Source organism: Cyprinodon tularosa, unplaced genomic scaffold, assembly GCF_016077235.1.
Source record: "Cyprinodon tularosa strain WSP-4 unplaced genomic scaffold, ASM1607723v1 ctg416, whole genome shotgun sequence".
Classification (NCBI taxonomy): domain Eukaryota; kingdom Metazoa; phylum Chordata; class Actinopteri; order Cyprinodontiformes; family Cyprinodontidae; genus Cyprinodon; species Cyprinodon tularosa.
The window spans coordinates 449,392-464,612 of NW_024039137.1; the positions used below are offsets into that span (position 1 = coordinate 449,392).

General features: G+C 36.7%; 1 long non-coding RNA gene across 2 annotated transcripts in view; it reads right to left on the reverse strand.

The window, feature by feature from the left end:
- Positions 1 to 11,298, reverse strand: part of LOC119792262 — a 16,237-nt gene extending 4,939 nt beyond the window's left edge. For both annotated transcript variants that reach the window (XR_005281968.1, XR_005281967.1), the window contains exons 1-2: positions 11,147 to 11,298; positions 10,965 to 11,058 (exon numbers count right to left, since the gene is read on the reverse strand). This is a non-coding gene — a long non-coding RNA (uncharacterized LOC119792262). The remainder of the gene's footprint in view (positions 1 to 10,964; positions 11,059 to 11,146) is intronic.
- Between the last annotated feature and the right edge of the window lie 3,923 nt (positions 11,299 to 15,221).

Consider the following 15,221-nt stretch of genomic DNA (forward strand, 5'->3'; position numbering starts at 1 on the left):
GAGGAATTCTGTTGAAAATGAAGTAGTTTGGCCTTTTGTTTAAGTAAAGGGCCACATTTTCTGCTGGCAAGAATTCAGGGGATTGCGGTAACCCACTGTACACACAAGTGAGCCTTTTTTAACACCTAAATTGAGAGGATCAAGTATGTGTGGACTCACCTTCTAAATCATTAGTAAAAGTTTTTTTGTAGATTATAGTCAAGATATATCCAGATAATCCATTCTGCAAAATGTTCTTGATCTCACATTCACCTACTTCAGGTCCTTTTTGTTCCAGTCATATTAGGTGTGTAACAAAAAAAGTTATAAATCTGCAGCAGAGGCAGATGCTGTTCATGATGTTCCGAGGATTCATTTACAAGTCCTGTGCATTCAACTCAAAGACTTAAAATAAAACACAACAGGGGACTAAATCCCAGGACAAAAAAACAGTATAAATCTATCCCCTATGAGATCTGCACATGTTGCAATATTTCCTTTCAAAGACTGTTTTCAAATTAATAGGTTTTTATTGAAGAAAATTACAAGTAACTCCCAAAATTATGATTTTTTCATTTAAGACAAGTGGTTAGAAAGCGTATATTAGGATATTTAGGTCTTTACTTGATTCGCTATTGTCTCATATTTTACAGGCAAAACCGAAAGTAAATAGAACAGAGTAGACTACCAAATAAAACAGAAAGCATGTGGTTGTGATAATGATGGTATGATCCAATGTTTTGGATTGTGTGGTAAAAACATATCTTCTTGGATGGGAATGGAAAAACAGCAGGTGACAAGAGAATAATACATGTAGAGGTCAAATAGACAGGCTACACATACAGAGAATCCTTGTCCCAACTCTTAGATTTTCTCCTTTTTATCTGTAAAGATTATGTGCCTTTTTGCTCATTTATATTAGCTGACTTCCATTTTTATAATTTTGGACACACAAACCATTACTATATCCATATCAAACATCTGTATCACAACACTATGATGAACTCTCACAGGAATGTTTATCGATTAAATTCTGAGAACGAAATAACTTTAATTTCCATAACCGAAATTGTAAACTTTTCATTAGCAAACTATGTTTTAGTTGGGAAAATATGCCTTTTTCTATTTAAATTTTGTATAACAGATCTCAGGGATCAACACTAAAGCACTTTTAAAATGACCTGAAGACAAAGGGTTAGGCTTTTCACATCCTGAAGAGATTTTTATTCCCCCTTTTTCCATCTGAAATTCTCCTATTAGATCCAAGAGTTCATACATTTCTGAAAAAAGAACATTATTCTAATCCCTGTTTTTGGATGAATGAAAATTAAACGGAAAATCAATCAAGTTCATACACAGACCTTCTGTTTCACTCTACAACTCTAAATGTAACATGTAGGGAATAATTTGTTTAGCCGCTTAGCATTTTAACTATTTCTCTTTTTTACTCTAAAGAGAAGTAGGCTTATTTAATCAAATGTAACGTTTCTTCTGTTTCTTCCTATAATATGCACTAAGTTTTTTAAATAAACATTCTACATTACCGGTATATTATTTGTACAATATCAAAACTCTAGGCAAAAGTTTAGGGTCTTATAGTTAGCCACCAGATGGCGGTACATCATAGTTGATGTGATGTTAAGGTTTGTGTTAGAAATCTGTCCAGTGATTCCCAAACATTTCAGTCTGTGACTCTAGAATAGCAAGACTAATGATCAGTAAAGTGTCCCTTCAGGTGACGAGCTATAAAACACATTTTTTTTTTTTTATTAATGCCAAAAGTTACAATCTAAGAGATTTTCTTTTGTTTCATATCAATTTATATCAACTGATCACCTAATTCTGGAGGGATTAAGGGAACTTAAACAGGCTTAAACTGGAAGGCAGTCAGGTTTTTCTCTGTTCTTTTCTGTAGATTTTTTGACATTTCTGTTGGCTCACACCAGAGAAAAGTGTAGTTGGAGTGCTGATGTTTTTAAGCAAGATGGAGGTCCATTCCTCTAAGCACAGTCCAAGGCAAATGCAAATCAAATAGCCACCCATTGTTCTCCTGTATTGTTGAAGTCTATATGTTAGGCCTCTCTAATCATGTGTGTTCTGATGTAGTTTGTTTTGGATGAGTTATAAATGTTTGGAAGTTAAACCCTTCCGTTCAGTGACAGTTGGACAAAGATGGCTTCCTTTACCCCTCTCTCAAACCATCTGTGCTCTCTCCTAAATCTTAACATTTCAGTCAAAGGTGTGGCTGAAAATGTAAACAGACAATTAAAGGAACAGCACTATTCCAACCTGGAAAGACTCACACAGAGAAAATCTGCACTTAGAAAAGTTTTATTGACATGAAAGAAATAAGTTGTTTGGTGCTTGGGCCCCGGCAAAAGACTGATGCTGTGAATAGACATTCGCTTGGATTAGTAACCTACAAGGATTGGTGTAGTAAGCCAGAGGTTGAGTAGGATTGCACTTCACTGTGAATCTGTTACTAGATTTTGTAAAAGTAGAATGATAGGCAGATATTTTAGAAATCAGGCTCCTCTCCTGTGGAACCAATTACCAGTTTTAATCCATGCTGTGATGGCCTTAGATTGCTGCAGAAAAAGGGGCAAATTTTTATCATTATCGTTATTATTCTGTATCTATTATTAAATTTTCCTTCATTTGTTAGTTCAACCTCTAAACTTAAGTTCTCTCTTCTTTTTCTTGTCATATTAGTTTCATCTGGCCTGGTCTTGTTAGCTGTGACACCATCCTAGAAGGATAGCTTAACTGCTGCAATTAGCAACTTCCATCAGAGATGATAGAGTTACACATAGAAATAGATATGGACTCAGCTTTTACTGTGACTAATTGTTTGAGCTGTCTTTCATCCCTTTTGATAAAAAAATGATGTCATAACTCATCTGTCAAGTCTTACTGTTAGAGGAGCTTTGCTAAACTTTCCATCCATTTACTATTCAGATATTATTTCAATAGTAGTTTGATCTCTGACAGTTCTTCCTTTTGACAAAATAACAAGACCTTAAAACACTGTCCCCTAGATATCAACAAGCCAGCTACAGATGTAGTGCCCAATATTTCTGTCATCAGCAAATAAAAATGTCATTTCTAATTATAAAGGTGCATAATATACAATGATGTAGCCTAATGAAATGGACAATTGCTTCTAAGTCACAAATCTATTCATTTAGGGAAAAGACATTTTTAGGGTGGCATCTGTGCAGTTAGAACATTTTAACATAACATAGAATATAACAGAATATTTTAACATGCATTTTGGGACTTTGAACTTTTCAATAAAAAATGTGCAGGCTCATACTTTGAAATCACCTCCTTCATTTTCTCTGTTTTACTGATCAGCCAATATATATTAATAATATAGCATGACTAAATTATACTTATTTATTCTATGAATTAATTATTTTAAATATCTTTCCTGCAAGTAACTGAATTGCATGAATGCATAATCTTAGGTTTTCAAACTACACAGACCTTTATCAAACCCACAACTGGACAAGCCCTGTTTTTTATTTAATCTCTCATTTACTGTAAAGGCATCAATGTATTTTTTTTCCTTGCCACTAAATTGACCAACACGTAATGTTAAGACAACATTATTAGGTAAAAGAAGAAAAATGTCAGATCATTCAAGGGATAGAGTTACCTTATTCTTTCATTTTAAGCCGCACTGTGCACTCTCATCATGGATACCATATGCTTTGAAAAGAAAGTAAGATATCCCCAGAAAGGATAAAAACAGACACAGAAAGGGAGCCGAGAGTGAAGCGGATACTCAGGCATATAGGGGAAAAGAGAAATGAAAGTGACAGCTTGTTGACTTTAACTAGATGTTGAGGACCTTGTGGATAAAATTGGACTCCCTCATAAAGTCCCTTGTCTGGTGTGTTAGAGGGGTCAGCAAGGGTCCCAACTGACATTTGACCTGCTTATTCCCCATTTACGAGGCCTGATGTCAGCACTGCCGACCACCTGTGAACACTTGTTTGCACTTTGCCTCGGAAGGATTTTAAAACCCATACATTTTCTCACTTTATATTATATATATTGTTTAGCATCTTTTCAACTGCTGAGTTTCAAAGTCAAATAAAAACAGAAAAAAGGACATTAAACTGAGGCAAAATGAAATCAGGTGGCAATTCTCATCCATCAATGGAGGATCAACAACCAGATCACAGCAAAACCCCTCTTTATTAATTGTTTAAGAGATCTGTAATTGGTAAAACCCCCCTGATTGAACAGATTTTAACTAACAATCTTTAACATTCACCCACCTCCTCCCACCATACATCATTCATGCAAGAAGAATGATATTCAACAGTTGAGACCGAAAATTATGTTTTTTTTTTTTTCATTTTATTCAATTTGATTCTTGTTGAAAGCAGCACTTACATTGAGTAGCACATGGTTATCAGAATTTTATTATCTCATTTTTGTTTAAACCGGAATACATTTGAGTAGAGCTGTTTTTTTCTTTTTTGAACCCTGAAGCCAGATTTAAACACTTTATAATTATTATTTCTTAATTGTCTGATTATTTGTCTTCAAACATCTGAGATACTTTATTCAAGAACAGAATATTTATATTCTATACCTGCTCAGCCTAACATTGTTTAAATTACTCATTGTTTAAATTACTTATATTAGAGGCTGCCCTACAAAAAAAAGCTTGTTGGTGAAAGAAGATGGCTATAAACATATTTTCAAAAAAAGACAGAACATCAAAGTTTGCTAAAGAAGCTTCAGGAATCTGCTTGAGACCTTGAAGTTAATCTGCCATTTCACCAAAAATATTTTCATCACATTACATTACAAACATTTTACAAGCTAGAAAAAAGTAAATAAATGCTATACTTTTAAAGTTCAAACTTTCTGGAAATATCTTTCTGAAGTTTATATTTTTACAAGCTTCATAGCCTGTATTTGGGCCCAGCAGGTCCTGTCAACAGTAATTAAATTTGTGAGGCAAACTGTATACTCCTGAGAAAGCTGGAAATCATGGAACCGATGCTGCAACACTAGAAGCCACGAAATTAAGTCAGGAAACCATGTGTAAAAAAACAACAATTAGCATAAAGAAAGATTTCTGCCATACTCTGTCATCCGAGCACTGACTCAGATTTTTTTTTTAAATACCAAACAATATAATAATAGTTCTTTATAAATATATAAACGTCTAGCAAATTTTTACTAAAATATTTTATATAATAAAAATTAATGTCAAATGGAGATAATTATTCCTAAAAAGTCGATCCATCCATTTTCTGCTACTTATTCTGTCAGGGTTAGAGTGGGGCCAGTGCCTATCTCTTTCAATGTACAAAAGTGCTACAGTCTTTTGGATGAAATATCAATATGAAAGTGCTGTAATAATGCTTGTATCTGTGCCATATTGTTCCCATCAGTCTGCCATCTGAAATATTAGATCAGAGGTTTACCACAGGACCTCTTACAGCCATCTGGTTTTGAATTCGGCTCTTGACTTTTACCTCTCTTTCTTAAGACCGGTTGCCTGTGCTTATTGTTTTTCAGCTGACAGTGTACTGTTGTTGTGTGTATACATTTTTCTATAAGACAAAATAAAAAAAAAATGCTATGCTCAACTAAAACTAACACTGGTCTACTGCTTGTGGCCATTACTTTTCATTGTCTTGAAACTAATGTCAGAAAATCACTGCATATACATTACCATCTTTCTACTGCAGCTTTATTTTATGTTTTATTTACTTTGTTCTCTGTTTAAGGGGAAAGAAAAGTTATTCAATCAAAATGGTAGCAATAGTACCTGATCCAGTGGTTGCAGATACCATCATATTATTACATCATATACCATCAGATTTTAAAGGTTTCCCTGCTCCAGCACAGCTGATTTACATTGATAGTTGATTAACAGGCTTTTGCTGAACTGCAATCATCAGAATCAGCTGTGCTAAAGCAGAGAAACCTCTAAAACCTGCAGGACAGTGGCCCTCGAGGCCCGACTTTGGGGATGCCTGCTTTAGATTCAGGTGTGCTAGAGAAGAGATGCATCTAAAAGTTACAGGATGGTAGCTTGTGAGGACTGGACTTGAGCACCCCTGCTCTACACCCTCTCACCGAAGACAACTAGTCATACGAGGTTCCTCTTAGTTTGGGAGAATAAAACCCCCTCCTTGAGATTTGAGCACAGTCCGCTTTCGTTTTATTCCTATCTGTTTATCCTCCAGTAGTCTGATTATCTTTTTTTGCTTTTTCAGTTTTTGATGATATTTCCTTTTCCTTTGAATATTTACATAAATTTCACACAGGCCATGGAGAAAGTCGGGTGACAAATGTGTCAAGATATCTTTACATTTCTGAGGTGTGGCTAGGTACAGAGCCTTTAATAAATGACGGGCCACTGGTGAGAAAGTAAACCTGTCCTAATTTAATACTGTTCTGGACATTGTGCTGTAAGTTTAACGATTAAATATCCATAAGGCTGGCCGATAGCATCTTCAAAACACTAGATTTTTCCATAAACGGACACAGAATTTACTTTGCGGTTGTGGGAACGTTTTTTCTGGTTTCTACAATGGCTGTCTGTTATATAAACTACAAAATGTAGTTCCAGTGTAAAGGTCTAATGTAATATTCTACACATGATTTAACCAAAAAGGCAAATAAATGCTGCACAGAATGTGTTCACAAAGTAGTTGGAGTTCCCACAGTACATGAATGCAACATGGAACATATGACATCTCTCCAGCGCTGCTGCAAGCTGTCAATCCCGTATCCTTTTTTAGTTTCTCACATTATAAGGTCAAATTGGACTTTAAATATCAACTTCTATTTTTTCAGTGTTAACCAGGACTTAGAAGTTTACAAACATTTCTGACTCTATGCTTGAAGAAAAATTTAAATCATCGAGATCAGAATCTTGAAATAAAATAAAATAAATAAGTAAAGGAAAAGAGCTTATAAATATGTGAAGAAAAAAAAGCTTTTTTTTTTTACCTATGACGATAGTAGGAAGTAATGGATTGACTTCAGTGATCATAGTCATAAAGCAATAAAACTAATTAAGTAATAAAGTAATAAAACAATAAAGTCATAACTCATTCATAAAAAAACATTAATCACCCATTTTGACATAAGGTGTCTTACTTAGTTTTTTAATAGCAAATGTGGTAGGGTAAGCCAAACATGCTAATCTTTATCTGTATCTGTCTCGTATGACATATTTTTGGTATCTTTACATGACACAGTGTATTTGGTTTATAAATCATGAAAACAAAAACTATGTTTTGAAATATTTTTTTTAGACAAATCTAAGCTTTGTGCTGGTGCGGGTGGCCTGCCATTCACTGTCCTGAAAGCAGTGATTCCATCATTGTTTTCTTTTAGTTTAGATAACTGCATGAGCAGATGTGTAACTACAGTAGGCCCTCAAGCTAATCTCTCCTATCTTCTACCCTTCTTCCCCTTTCTGTTATTATCAAACAAACATAGATCATGTTTGAGGAATTCAAAGCCCCCTATGTCTGACCCAGTTGTGTAAAGTTTTCTGAGAATTTTCAATTTACTTCAAATCCTTTTAGCTAATTTGCTTTCTTGCTTTAATTAGGTTTACGCAAGGAATAAGGCCAGGGGCTGATGGAGTTAGAGAATGACTGAATGGAGGCTAATAACCTCTCTGCTTTTCTTTTCCAATGTGTTACCATATTTCTCCACCCCCACCACCACTCCACCTCGTTACTCCCTCCAACAGTCACCATGGGCTGTTAATCGACTGGCTCTTCTTCCTGTTTGTGGTACTAAGAGGCTGAAATTAGATCTGCATTGGCAAGGATTTGAGATAAATTGGACAGTGGATCGGTCCTAACTTTATTTGATCTTGGTTTGTGAAGCGTAGAGAGCAGGATAGGTCTTTATGATGCATCAGATAAAAACAACACCAGACCAACATTAAAAACACTGGACTGAATTTTGGTCTTTTCAGTTCAGGAAGCTTTGGCTTTAATGAGCTGACGTAAGGAGGAGTATGACGTGACAGCAGACCAATTCTCCTTACAGATATTCAGAGAGCTACAGGGTCAGTTTTAATCGCACATGCATGTGTACCAGCTGTGTGTGGACCTTTGTGGTTCCCCCAGGTTGGCTGAAACAAAGTTACTCAGGGGTAATTGGCCACTCCCATTACAGCTCCCATGGGAAAGGGGGTTTGCTCGTTCACTATTGTACAAGGTTTAGAGTTGGGGTATAGAGCTCACTCTTTTTTGCCTCCTGCTTTGATCTAACTCCAGCCTCTGACAGGTGATCCTGTAGCTGAACCTGACACTAGGTCCTGCCTCTAGAAATCCAGATTGAGAAGAAGAGTACTGGTTTGAGGAGAGTGCATCTGAATGCCGCAGTTGTTAATGTATACCAGACAACATAATAACTCTCATGGTTGAACTAAAGTTAACATGATTTATTTGAATATCTTAACAACAATGTAATACAGTAGCTATCACAATGGATTATGATTTACGTGGACACTGTCATTTTAAAGAATATTCTTTGATATTAATAAAGGGACTTCTAAAATATTTCATTTATTGGGAGTCTATTTTAAAAACATTACAAAATGCAATCTGAAAAATATTTGTTTTGTTATGATTTATATTCATTAAGAAAAGACTAATGAAAGCATCACTGACTACCGATTCAGTGCAAATTAAATGTGAAAATTCAGTCCCAGTAATATGTTCTAAGTTGTCACATTCCCTGAATTTGTGTGCAGGTTTATTTTTACCCTAGATGCCCATGAACGTTCCTGTCTTCCTGAGTCTTGAGTCCATATCCCTCTTTTATCCTCTGAGAGGACCTGGCTGAAGCTTTCCTTCATCTGTGTAATCCTGTTTGTGAGAAACCTCTTTCTCCTCCACTCTGGCACTACTGCCTGTCCACCCTCCCCCCGCCCTCTCTGGATCCATCACATCAAGAAACAGAGAAACTTTGCATCCAAAAACAAGCACAGTCTTACCTGCAAACCAAAGCCCAGTTAATACAAGTGGTCTAGTCATCATCTTCAGTCACTGCTAGTACATTATTGATCAATTAGATATCTACACCTTTTTGACCACCCTTTAATTATCTTACCTCTCACCCTAGAGTGTCTGCTGTGCTGTCAAATTCCTGAATACTAATTAGATCATCTGACACCCTGTTGTCTAAATAAAACTTAAACTTTGCCTGGTTTAGAGTTTAGCATTATGACACTAACTTAAAAAACATACATCACTTTCGACACTTTTGGTACGCCTAGTAAAGTTTTGAAAAAATTCAGTAAAAAAAAGTAAATGTTTTTCTTGCAAAGTCATTGACGTCACATTTATTAGCATCAAATTGCATTTTGAACTGCATCCAAGGGCCGGATTTATCAAAGGTTTGCGTGTATTAAAACGTGAGCTATTTCACTGCGCACGCAAAAAAATGTACAAACTGATCTATCAACAGCGTGCTAAAAGGATTTGGTCTTTAAAACGTGCTAAATAGCGCCTCTTATCCATTTAGTACTTTTTCTGCAATGAATATTCAATATAGGGCGTTTACACGCAAAAGTGCGTCTTGTGGGAGGATAACATGTAAATATATTAATTTAGCACTCGCAAAGTGATTTATCAAACCTGAAAGCAATTTTGCTAACGGTATCTGACTCTATATTTAACACGTTTCAAAAGAAGGTGCAAATGGTCTGTATGCGTAATTGCGCACACATGGCAGCGGTTATTGTCGCAAGAAGGAGAAATCGAAATGAAGCAAGGAGACGCAGAGAACGCATTTTTTCACTCCGTGTGAATATTTTTGGAATGAACGAGGAAACGATCATCAAAACATATCGTTTATCCAGCATTGCCATTTTGGAGCTGTTGGGGGAACTCCGAATGGATTTGGAGCCAGGCACAAGGAGGACCCACGCAATACCAGATATCACGAAACTCCTTGCAACATTGCACTTTTTTGCATCTGGGATCTCCCAGTCTCGTTTTTCAGAAGTGCTGTCCGACGTTCTAAATGCCATGTCGCCCTGACGCCCTACCGGAGAACCCCGACACCCTGCGCCTGTGGAGCAACATGCCAATGCAGTCATCTTATCCACAGTCACTTCTTGTGAGCCATTTGGTATGTGCATTTTTCTACAGGCCGATAAAAAACACCTGTTTTATTTTTGTTTGTGTGTTTTTTTCTTACTGCGGTGAAGTAGAAATTCAGCCACATACCACCTTAGGGAATAAAGGTTGCCAAAGTTTATATATATATATATATATATATATATATATATATATATATATATATATATATATATATATATATATATATATATATATATATATATATATATATATATTTCTTTTTTTGGAGGGGTGGTGTCACTGTAAGATTAAAATTTCTTAATGCACTAGTTTGCACAAACTACTTTGCCGCAAACCACAAAACGCGCAAAACCATCATTTAAATAGGGCGTCTCCAACAGTTTTCCGCCTGCCACCAGTTACGCAATCGCTCTTGTTAAATCACCCGCAAACCATGGTTCAGCCCCTCGCGCAAAATTCCACTTTGCGAGCGCAAATTACTGCACGCAAAATTGGATCTTGATAAATCCGGCCCCAAGTGTCAGTTTAGAGGTCCACACGTATCCATCTGATAGTTACAGGGGGAAACCAGTTTTACCCTTTATTAGATGCCCTGCTCGCATACACCTGATTTAAAAGTGTAAGTCAGTCTGCTCTGAACTTGATAACGTTATGAATGAAATGTGCTGGATCAGAAACTAAAGGCAACCTAAAATGTCCATGTATAGTTAAACCCAGAAAGTTGTTGATAAGGTTTGCAAGCAAGATTTATAAGGCAAGTTCTCTAGGAGTTACCTATAATTGCTTGTCTTTGTTTCCAAGTAAATGCACAACTCTTATTTTTTAAGCTGAAACTGTTGGGCCTCGGTTGTGGGTGTATGTGCTTTACTGTACCTTTCTCCTCCTCAGGGTGTGTTTTCGCACGGTGAGCTCCCAGCTGATGCCACTTTGCTGCAATCAGGAGGCAGTATTTAGAAGAGTGGATTTCCTGGGAAGGACGGGAATTGGTTAACTTTCACGCCGTGGTAACTTACCTGCTAGCTCCTCTAATTCTGACATTTTTGGTGAAAACTTACCTTGTTGTCCTCTTGTTCCAGTCATGTTGACTCCAAGTCTGTCTCCCTCGCTGCCTCCTGAATTCATCCTAAGAACTCACCTGCCTGTCCACCCATCAGTAAAAGAGAAAGTGAATCACTGCAGCCCAATCGGATTCCCACTCTTTCTTAACAATTCAAGTCCCCCCCGCCGGACAAGTCCCAGCATATGAAAACCGTAAGGACTGCACAACCTTCTCTCACACCTAAGATTCCTCCTGAAGCCGCATTACTGATTGTATCTCCACCCCAGAATGATCCAGTCTGAGCCTCCCTGGGGCGCCTTTTTCTAGGACAACCAATCTCTCTGTGTTTTATAAGGAGATACATCTCTGAAAAGACTTACCACTGTCTGACTGTTTTTGTGCCTGCCTTAGAGTCGATCATAGCATCATGTAAGAGAATTTTGTGTAAGTGTGCAATACAATTAATAGATCTAATGCTGCTCCATTTATGATTACTGATACTTTTTTACAAAGAAATATTTCAACTAGTGGTGGGCAAAGATTACTTTTTTTTAATCTAGATTAATCTCACTGTAATCTTGGAATTAATCTAGTAAATCTAGTCTTAATCTATTAAAATTGCTCATTTGAAGTCTGCCAAAGGCATTCATGATATGTGTATGCTACCTCCAGACTTAAAAGAAAAGGTTTACTTTTTTATGCTTGCAAAATCACACCTAATATCATCTTCTTACTTAAGATTTTGACAAAGTTCTGAATTTTTTTTTTTTTTTTGCTCATCTGTTACTGTATTTTTGTTGCAAAAACAGAGTGTCCTACTTATAGATGTCCCAATTTAACATTATAGTGTCTCCAAAACTTGGACACACCCGTCGCCTCGATCAACTTCTCATCTTTCGTGGCTTTCTCAGCGCCGTGCTGGTCATGTATTTTCCTCATGATAGTTCGCTTGTGGCTATCCACAGAGCGAGGGGATCAGTTAGCTTGGCTGATAAAGATGTGCTTTTAGCTGCATCCATGTCAGCACGTCACATTTGATTCACAGGTTGTAAGACTGATTCGTTCTCGCCCCCAGTTATACATCCTGGCTGAAATATCAAGGTGAAAGTTATCATTAGTAAAGACCCACCTCACAACCAAACTATGAGAACAGATTAACGGCAATATCTTTTTTATGGCCCGATAAGAGTCTGGTATTAATGCAGCACATTAATGCCGATAAAGGCTCACAGCTAATTTCAACATAAACAATTAAATATCAAAGATATGCAGAATATCTTAAACTTTTTTTTCTCCAATACTTTTGCAGTTGCATTTATCCAGGTAGGATGCATAAGAATAAGATAGTATACTTTAGCTCTCATTGCCATGTACATCAAAGCCGTGTTATTCACCCAAAGGTATTGAACCATTAGTAATATAAAACCCTCTGCAATAGGCTAGAATTAAAGATTTTTAAACAGTGGCTTTCTTAAAAAAATCACTTAAAACCCGTTAATTTGAGAAAACTTTGATGAAACTTGTTTTCATCCATTTCTGTGGGTTTGTTTACATTTTCATTAGCTTAGTAGGCCTAATGCTACTGGATTGATCAGACATTTAGTTAATACAGAAATAAACCTAAACAGGCATTGCTTTCACCGAAGAGATTTTCAAATCACTTTTGCAAACATCACAAAAAGACAAGCTGCAACACATTCTTCCTCAGGTTGACATGGCAATGATGTTGACCCAATAGGCCTCTGTCTGTCATCACAAAGCATGAACAGGCTTGAGCAGTACAGTAAGAAATGCCAGATGTATGCATACTGGAGGAGTTTACAGTAAATCCATATCCAGCCACAGCTAAGACTAGTCACTTGCATGCACCTATGCTAAAAGGTATTCTTAAATGGGATGCATCTAAATAGGTCAAGACTTCTGAGAATTACAATTTCATTTAAAAAATGTGATTAAAAATATACAACTGATGCATTAGATGTCTGCTCACACTAAGCTATGTTTTACTGGGTGTTTCTTAATGTTCAATTCCATTATAGCCACATACGTGCTCATTTGATGAGATTGCTGCAAAGTTAATGGCCTCATATAGTGGATTGTCCACTGCCATGACATGCTCTCTAGGAGAAGTGACTACTGCAAAAACATTGGCTGAATGTATCAATTTGGTAAGGACTCAATCGCCAAAGCAGAAGAACATCAGAAGTGCCATGATAAGTGCTGTTGGAATAGTGTTAGCAGTAACAAAAGGGTAGGCAACAAAAGCTAAATGCTTCCCACTAATAGTTAATTTAGCATAGGGAAGTTTGTGACACGATGTTTAGACACGCACCACCGTATGGGAAACAACAAAGATGCATTATTGTCTTCTCCCTGTGACTACCATCATCTGTCTTGGGATTTGAGCTTTATAATGGAGAGCCACAGATAATAGTTGCATTTGTGTAACGTAGGTGTTTTGTAGCTTTTTTGTCCCTTTTTTCAAAGGCCATAATTTGACAAACCCCCTCGATGTCTGTTTCCATGGCATAATGGCATTGGTATGCCTAAAGTTTGTTTGGACTTTTTTGCATCTGTCCAGAGTTCCTTTCTGAGTGGTCCGTCCATCCGTCCGTCTGTCCATTAGGTTTAGGACTAAGGTGTTAAAGTTAGGTTTAAGGTTAGGTATATGTCAGTAATAGTTAGGATAAGGGTCTGGGTTAGGCCATAGAAATTAATGCATTATAAATGGAAATCAGTGGAAAGTTCCCACAAAGATAATGTGAAACTTTTTGTGCTTGTGTGTGTGGGTAGGTATCTACATAACTATAGCAGGAGCACATTTCAGCTGTTTCAAAACCTTAGCTTTAGGTGAAGCAGTGTAATTTTCCTTTTTGTTCTAGCCATGGAACTTTGAACCAGCTTTAAACCTTCTAAAGGTTTGAGGGTTTTGGAGAGTTCACCCAACTAGTATGTGCATTGTTAACGATGTGGTTCTTCTGGCTTCCTCTGGCCAACATCTGCAGCATGTGCTGGGGTGTTTGGCAGCCAGGACTGCTGCCCTTACAAAGCACCCAAGGATACACCAGAAACGAGCTTGAATTAGTGCATTTTTTTTAGTCCTTTCAAGGCGGTGGTTTATCCTGCTGCTTGTTTACCTTATTGGGTCAAAGTTTTTCCTTCGCTTAACTTTCCATTAAAATGCTTGGCCAAAGCGCGCTGTGAGCCATCATTTTGTTTACCAACAACCCCCTGTAGATTAATATGCATGCGGTGGTTATCAGTCACTGTCTGCTGGACAGTTAGAAAGACTGTTTTATTAACAGTTTATAATCATAACATCTTGGTATTCAAAATTCATTATGTGTGTCTTACATAAAATGCAGATTTTCTCGGAAATTTTTTTTCATTAGGTTAAAGCCATAGTTATGAACAAAAAGAACAAAATATGTCATGCCAAGAAGTACACAACAGTGATGGAAAAGGAAAAATGTGCAGCTTTCAACATTTCTTATGAATGGAAATCTGAGAAAGGGGGCAGGTGGTTATTTAGCCCATCTTTGTACAAACAAGAATATTTGCCAATACTTCTTGCAAAAAGGTAGAGATGTGTATTATATATCACAGTTAAAATTGGTATCAGTTGGTCATAAAAAGAATTAAAAAAAATTAATTTAAAAAATTGGACCGATAATCTAAATTCAGCAGATTGCAAACCAGACTGACTGGATCGAGTCAATGACTGCAGGAGACACTACTCCTGCATGTTCAGTGGATAATTCTGATCATTAAGTGACTATATCGTTAGATAACATACACAACATAAATGTAAATGAGCCCCCCATCCTCTTTGGATTTTTAGTTAAACGTGGGAAAGCTACATGTCCTGCTAGAGAGCATTTTTTCTTTTAGAAATACAGTAATTTGCTCCTGTTAGCCTCTCCTGCATCTATAGTGCAAAATTACATCTCTCCATTATTTAAATCCGCATCAATGTGAAATCATGACCATCACTCTATAGTTGCTTTCACCACAGAGACAAATTACTGCAATCAAAACCTGAGCCTGTTTATTATACGAGATGCAGAACATTGCCACTTGTCCTCAAATTT